Here is an 8,619-nt window from a genome sequence, read left to right as displayed (position 1 = left end):
TGCAAATTGTTCGTCTGTTTCTTGGTATTCAATCACTCTTCATCCTGATCATCTGAAAGCCGAGGCTATTCATATCGACAGGTTCACAGTGGATTGAATAGGGGCAGCTGTAACACCTCAAAATTTGCCCTCCTCTCTTGGGACTAGCAAAACATATTACATATCATTTTTAGGTCATTAGGCATTGCATATTGCATATCATGTGGTTACATTGTGCCAGTTATCCTCACAAGTCTTGATCAGAAGATGAAGAGGTCATGATGCAAGCTAGGGTTTTATTGACTGATCATTGGCCATCTGAGGATTGGGCTATGAATTAGGGTTTCATGATTCTCAAAGGATATTGGTCTTCATCTTGATTGCAATGATTCATCATCATCATCATCATGGTTTGATATCATCAAGTGTTGAAGCAGATTCTTTGAGATTAGGGTTTTGACCACTGGTCAACCCTAATCAGTTGCATTGGGCCAATCAGGGCATGAGCAGAAGATGGGGTCTATGATGGAGATGAGGATCATCTTATGTTTATATGGAGCTAATTGAGGCTAGGGTTTCATCCTTGGGCCATTTCATCAGAAGATTGGGGCTCAGATTGATCTATGCATTGCCAGATTCATCTATCAGCTGAAAAAGTCAACTGTGGTCGACTGTACATGATCTGATGGATTTGGAGGTAGAAATGAGTTGGATACACTTCATTCATGTTGAAACAAGTGTTATTTGACATTTCAAAGCTTAAGAATGGAGAAAATCAAGTCAGAACAAAAATTGCCAAAAATAGAAAGTGACTTGTAATAGAAGTTTCCAAAAATGGAAAGTTTTTGACCTCAAAATTACTTGTCCAAGGAAGCTTCAAATGAAAATTTGTTCAACATGAAAGTTGTAGATCTTGTTCTCACCTTTCCAAAAAGTCCAAGAAATTGAAAATCCCATGTATGGTTGGCAAGTTATGGTCCAGTCAATTTCAAAAATGACCCATAATCAGAGGGGCATAACTTCCACATGGAGTGTCCAAATTGGGTGATCTTTTTATGCACAAACTCCATTTGACATGTACTTTCATGGTGCATAATTGGATTTCTTCAAAAATGGTCAATGCAAAAAGTCAAATTTCAACTGTACAGTTAAAAGAACCAGGGGCAAAATTGTCCAACTTGAGAAATAATGAGAATTTTTGAATGGGGATTTTTGCAACACTTCACAAATGGCATTTGAAACTTGTTGGAATACTCATAACATGCCAAGGCTTCATGGTTTGAAAATTGGCTTTTGAAATGGACTTGAAAATATATGACATAGCCATCACATGTGGAAATTCTAAAATACATGTCCAATGAACATGAAACAAGTGGCAACAGCTCATGACAGGTGTTTAGGGTTTGTGTGAGCTGTCAATGAGCTGGCATTGGCTGGCATGTGAAAGTACATTTTTGCCCTTGGCTTGAAAATAACACTTATGCTAAACACTTTCCATTTGATTAATTAGAGTGATTAAGGCATGGATTAAGCTGGAATATATAAGGCTAATCATAACTAACTCCAACAGAATTACAATTTCATAAAATCAAGATCCAAATTCCCTCCAATTTCTGAAAATTCTTCAAGAACACATCACACAAAATTCCATCAATCTCTCTCAATTCGTGATCATTCTGCGAAATTCTTGTTGGTTTGATCTCCATTTCCCTTGTGCTTCAACTGTTTCGTGAGATCATCCTCAAACAAGCACCACACGCGACTGTTCACATATGATGCATCAATGGTGAATTGAGGAATTCGTGCAATAGGAGCAAATTCAATCGAACCTGAGCACTTCACTCACCTCACACATCATCATTCTCAATCTGTTTTGGATCAGGAGGCTCAAACATCTTCAAATTCATCGCTGCCTTCGAAGTAAGGTGAGATCTCGAATCTCACGATTTTGTGAATGCTTATATGCGTTTTGAAGTATGATTCATGTAGATTTCAATGCTACTTTTGGTTTATAGAATGGTGAAACATAGAGAGAGTTATGTTGAATTTTAGTTAGGATGCAAAACCATAAGTCCTTCGATTTGTAGAATATATGAACAATTAGGTGAAATTAAGGATATATTTGAGATCCTGAGAGTGAGACCTTTCCAACGGATATGAGTTTGTGAGTTTTCATTAAGATTTGAGCAAAAACATAGTTTGGACATGGTGAAGTGTGTATGCTGCGAAGAAGGTGATGAAATCTGGAAAAGGTTTTTTTGTTTGATCCGTGCGCGCGCTGTCCCAATTCAAATTGGTGTTTCCCTCCGTTTGTGGCCATTCACACGCTGACAGCTCAATTAGTGAAGCTGCGCGTTTTGGTCCCTGAGCGCATATTTACACGATTGCCATTGCCTTAATTAATTTAAATAACACACTTAAATAATTATTTAAAAATCATTACAAACATTAAAAAATCATAAAAAATGTTTTAATGATCAGAAAAATATGTGGTTTTTTTTGGTAGCTTCCATTTTCCCTGTAGAATTTTATGAGCATATTTTTAGAAATTGTGCTTGGTGAAAAATTGGTTTGACCTAGGGTTGTTTGACTTGTATGCAATTTTGACACATTTTGCCATTTCCATTGTGAAATTATCATGCCTTAAAAGAAATGTCTGAAATTTTTTGTGGTGATTGTAGACATGTTAATGGTGATTTACATATAAATTTTGTGAATTTTGGATATCTGTGGAGTGAGATATGAATTTTTGAATCTAGGTGTGACAATTTGTGTCACACCTAGCTAGGTCAACTTTCTGGATTTATTTTCATGACCTAGGCTTGTTGAAATGACTTGAAATTTTATATGTGTGATCAATAACATGTTAAGATGCTATGTGAATATTTATGGATTTTTATGTGGCATTTTCAATTTGATTGGTATTTTTCATCTCTGTTGGTCAAATGTGCAAGTCCATGTGATACATGTTGGCATTAGCTTTGTGAAATCCTCATATGGTATTGGATGATGATGAAATTTGGTATTCTGGTTATAGACACATGATAGGACATGATGCTTTTGGTCCCATTCATTTCTTTATTGTTTTCATTGACTTATGAATTTTTGAAGTGAATGCTTGTGTTGGTGCTATGAATTGGCTTGAATAATTGTATCTGTATTTCTTGATTTTCATTGACATGGTTGCTTTTGTCCAATTGAGCTGAAAATTGACATGCTATACCTTGAATATGTCCTGTTTAGGTGTAAATTATTTGAGGATTTTTGGAATTGTTTTGATATGCTTTTGATTGAAGTTATTCTGTTTGGATGTTTGGTGTTATGTTTGACCTAGTTTGGATTGTTTTGGTCATGAAATGAATATGGTAAATGATATAAGCATGGTACCAATTGCATTTGCTTTTGTTTGGCATTAACTTGATTTTGGTTGAAGATTGCTTGCTGTTTAGACATTTTTGCCACTTTTGGACCCTAGGCTTGGCCTAGTGGTCCAGTTTCTCACATTTGCTTGATTTTTCAGGATGAAAAGCACAATGCTTAAGGAGATTGAACCAAGTCAATTAAATTGGATGTGTTTGATGTTAAGAACTAACATGAATTTGTTTTGTAGGTTGTGAAGCTTGAGCTTGAGCTTGAGCTTGTAGCTTGCATTTATGTGCTTGTGTTGTTTGTATAGATTAACTGATTAGCATTTGCTGCTTATTGTTGTCTGTCTGAGTACTGATGATACTTGATTGTTTTCAGGTACATTTAGTCGCTTACAGTTCTTTAAGAACTTGCTTGCTGCTGCTTGGTTTTTAAACCACTTGAGGTAGGACTTCTATTCTTCATGTAGTCTGGAGACCCGGTCTGTTATTTGGCCGGGCAAACTGTCTGAAGTCCTCCTTAAGAGGCGATGTTTGTGGTTGTTTACATTTGTGCCAAGCAGGTGAAAGACCTCTAAGAGGCAATTGGTGGAAGCTAGGGATATGCAATCTATCCCCCACTATTCTGTGTGTCGTCCCTCTGCTCACACTGCTGTGTGTTGATGCATTGGGACACAAACCCAAGATCTCGTGCTGTTGCACAATCGAGTCAGAGTCTTTGAGTGTAGAAGGGTCCCTCCATTCTGGACCCACGCTCCTTTGTCTAAAAGCTCTCCCTGGTCAGGGATAAGAGCTGTGAGGTCTCATCCTCACTTCACCTTCTCATCTGCTTCACCTTAGCCTCGTAATGGCAAGGTTAAGAGCGAATCTACACATGTACAGATGAATTGCTTCGGCAGTTAAACCCATTGTGTGAGCCCACTTGATTGGTTATAGTGTGTGCTTTGTGAATATTTGCCTGACATGTTTAATGGAGATGCTTGTTTTGTTTGTATGCTTGTATGCTTGCTTCTTTCCTGGATAGGATTAGCTTGCAGTTGCGCAAGTAGGTAGAAACCTGAACGTAGGGTAGAGATGCATGACAACACTAGGCTCGAGTCCAGCTCCCTGGTAGTGTGTCTTCCCTCGGTTTCTGGCTAGATTTTCTTTCCCTTGAGGGGGAACTACATCACCCTGATCCTTGTTCCAGACGAGGTATGTAGGCAGGAGGTCGTGCGAGACCTCTTCGGGCACCTTTTTTTTCTTTTTGCGTGTGTTTACTTGTTGTCTGATTGTGTTTTGGCTCGGATGCCGACGTAAGTCCAATGATTGGCCGTCGGGCTCCACGTTTGCCTCTTTGAGTATGTTTTGGTTCGGATGCTGACGTAATTCCATCAAGTGGTTGTTGGGCTCCATGTTTGCCATCTATTTGTGTGTTTTGTGTTGTTTGGCGTGCGTAAGCCGAACTACAGTGGCTCTGATTCTTGTTCCAGACAAGATATGTAGGCATAGGATGCGACGTCCTATCGAGCTCCCTTCTCCTAACCCCACTTGCGTTCCCTGTGTGTGTGTGTGATGTTTAGCAACCTATTCTTTATTTTAGAACGTGGATCCCGTCGAGTACGACGGACGTGAGGGGTGCTAATACCTTCCCCTCGCGTAACCGACTCCCTTGCCCTTTCTCTTTGGTCGCGAGACCATTTCCTTTCCAGGTTTCTCTGAGCGTTTCCTTTCCCTATCTTGGGATAAATAACGCGCAGTGGCGGCTCTGTGTGTGTTTTTATTTGAGTCCCGCCGGTTGTTTTTTCGCAGGATGCAACAATATCAATCATCCATTTTGGTGGATTATGGTTTACACCTTATCGACACCCAAGTTCCATTGATATTAAGGCCATATGAACGGATCAACCATGAATCACGGGTTTGTTGCGAGTCACGAGCATGGAGTCTCGGTTAAGAACCACCCAAAGGGAGTGTACTAGGGTTTAAACCTGCCGAACATGTTCTACCAGAGGTTCCCATAGTCATCATCTCATCTTTCGGATATTATCGGAGAAACAGCTACTCGTATTCCAAAGAATATTCTCAAGAGAGACTCTTATGAGTGTAGTATCGCGTAACAATCGTATCAAATCTTACATCTGAACGACCTTCGCACTACGTCCTAAAAATAGGCCAAGATGGGCTTGGTAAACTAAGGTCCTTGGCTTCTAAGGCACATATTGGAAGAGTAATGTCTAACCACAACTTACTTGTGTGACATTATTACCCTAACATGACCTCCACCAAGTGAATGGACTCGCAAGTCAACTTGCTAAGGAATAACTCCACACAAGTCGACGAGACTATGCCATTCTCCTATCCTAAGGTACACTCGAGTTCGGGTATAGAACTCATCTCACAAAGATCACCAAGCAATGCAAGCAATTGATATATCAAGCAATTCAATCATTACAAACAATACAGTAATCCCAAATTGCACAAAAATATGTCATAAACAATGTAATACAACAAGTGTGAAAAGTAGGCTAAACCCACCGGAGACTACTCCCCAGCAGAGTCGCCACTTTTCTGTAGCGGGGTATTCGTTACCATTGGAGATATTGACTAAATCCAAGGTAAATCATACAAAGTCGAGTCGCCACCGCACTTCTATTTATCCAAAGGAATGGTTAGAAAGCGAACAAAAACCTAATAGTTTTAACAAAAACTAGTAAAAAGAAACAGAGATCTGGGTAAGGGGGTTGGTTATGCAATGGGAAGGTGTTAGGCACCCAAAACATCCTAGGTACTTGTAGCGGTGTATTCGTTACCATTGGAGATATTGACTAAATCCAAGGTAAATCATACAAAGTCGAGTCGTCACCACACTTCTATTTATCCAAAGGAATGGTTAGAAAGCGAACAAAAACCTATAAAGTTTTACAAACAAAACTAGTAAAAGACAGAGATCTGGGTAAGGGGGTTGGTTATGTCATGGGAAGGTGTTAGGCACCCACAACATCCTAGGTACTCCTAGGGAGCCCTTTTCACACATTGTTGCAAAGGTTATTGTTTATGAAATTATTTTGTGCAAACATGATTGAAGAGATGAGAGAAGAATATACAAGTTTATTTACATTTTGGGTTTGGATGGATGAACCCATTGCCTACGTACCCTCTCATGAAAGATAAGGATCAAAACCCCGTAGTTCGGGTAAAAGATTTCAAAACAAGTGAGTGAATTGATTTTAAACAAAAGCCTTAAGGTCTTTCGTTATCAAAGGGAGAAAACTCGACCTGAACCAACAATCCACCATGTGAGGAGTGCTTTGACATACTAGTATGGGGTTAACCCTATAATAAGTATGGAAGGCTTACAATCCAACCACTAAGGATGCGGTGAGATTTACATCAACCACTAAGATAACTCAAACCTATGGCTAATGCATGAAAGATTTGATTAAGAAGTGGACATATGAGAACCACCAAAAGCAATTGAAAGTGAGTTGAATTTACCAATTAGAAGTATGTACAAAGATGGTCAAAGTTGACTTAAAGATTCAATTCAAAATGAGTATTATGAAAAGAAAGTTTGAAAATCAAAGGCATAAGGCCTAGGCTTCTAATGTTGAAAACAAGTCAAATATTTGCACACAAGTTTTTTGGTTTCGGTTAAGGATGGAGAAAGGTTAGCAAAAAGGTGAGAGTTAAGGGATGAGACCACAAATAGGAGTTCCTTTCTCAAGATCATAGAGATGATCCAAGTAAGTTCCTTTGGAATAAGCACAACACAAGGTAAAAGCAAAAAGTTCATAAGAGAACCACAAGATAAGAGGAAACAGAATGCCAATCAATGGACTTACGTCCAACTCCAAGCACAAACAGGAAACAGAATGCCAATAGATGGACTTATATCTAGTGGGGGATGTATTACCCACTAGCAGGGGATATCAAACAAAGATATATGGCAAAGAATGCAATCATGAATATCTGAATGTTTGAAAACTATATGCACACATGCGTGGTTTATGTATGATGAATGCTGATAAACAGACATTTCTAACACAAACAGGTTCGAAGAATAAGTACACAAACATCCGGTACTACATCTCAAGAGAGAAAGCCAGGTTCACCAGAGAGTATCCAATATGATGAGGGCAAGAGATACCAGGAAACAAAGATCTCTGCAGGGGGATGAACATCAGTCATTCCAGCTGGGGAAAGGAGTTTTTGCACAGATAAAACCTGTCGCATAAGTAACTCTACTGGGGACTCAATCCGAGGAGGTGAAGGAAATACGGGGAGCAACCACCAGATACCGTACTTACCAAAGATATCACATCTTCTGAGGAGGAAAGGTCGCTACCCTACTGAAGGGAAGAGTGGTGAATATCTCACCAAACACTCCGCTTAGTAAAAACCACAAAAGGCCCCGGAGGAAGAAGATACAAGCCTGCCAGGAATATGGACAAATGTCTTACCCTGTTGGGGACCATACCATCCTTGGGAGAGCACTGAGGATCTTCTAAGTTATCCTTTCGTCATTGTGAATGTTCGCTTTGTTTAAAAACAAATTATGAAAAATTTGATTATTTAAAACAATGATATTTTCTCAACTTAAACATGCAAAACACTTGTTGAATAGAAACAAATAAGAGTGCAAATAATTGGATAAAAGGCTCAAATTTATTTGATGGAATGATAGTCTGCAAATGGCAAGACTCTATAGATCTTTACCAATTTGAAATTGGTGATATATATTGGAAAAGGGCTACATTGAACATAATGACCATTTCTCCACCAATTCTAAATCCGATGTATTTGTAGCTTTGGTTGATGACGAATGAGCAAGAATCCCTGACGGATGACAGTTGTAGAACAAACTCTTGCCAGGATGCAGTTACTTGCCAAATCCCTATTTTTTGCCTAGATTGCCCCAGGATGAGGTACTCAATCTAGCGGGATACATATATTCATTTTTTTATGTCTCTAACTTTTGCCTAAGTCGCCCTTTCGGGTTTTCAACTTAGCGAGCTATTCTGTTTTTATTTTAGGCGAAGTATTTCTTGACTGCATCTGAATTTACAGGACGAGTGAAATCCTCCCCATCCATAGTTATAAGTATTAAAGCACCGCCTGAAAAGGCTCTCTTAACAACATATGGACCTTCATAGTTTGGAGTCCACTTGCCCCAGGAATCGGGCGCGAAAGACAAGACTTTCTTGAGCACAAGGTTACCTTCTCGGAACACACGAGGCTTGACCTTCTTATCAAAAGCTTTCTTCATCCTTTGCTGATATAACTGACCATGGCA

The sequence above is a fragment of the Lathyrus oleraceus genome, chromosome 4 (genome assembly GCF_024323335.1).
Source record: "Lathyrus oleraceus cultivar Zhongwan6 chromosome 4, CAAS_Psat_ZW6_1.0, whole genome shotgun sequence".
NCBI lineage: Eukaryota > Viridiplantae > Streptophyta > Magnoliopsida > Fabales > Fabaceae > Lathyrus > Lathyrus oleraceus.
This window is presented reverse-complemented; position numbering follows the sequence as displayed.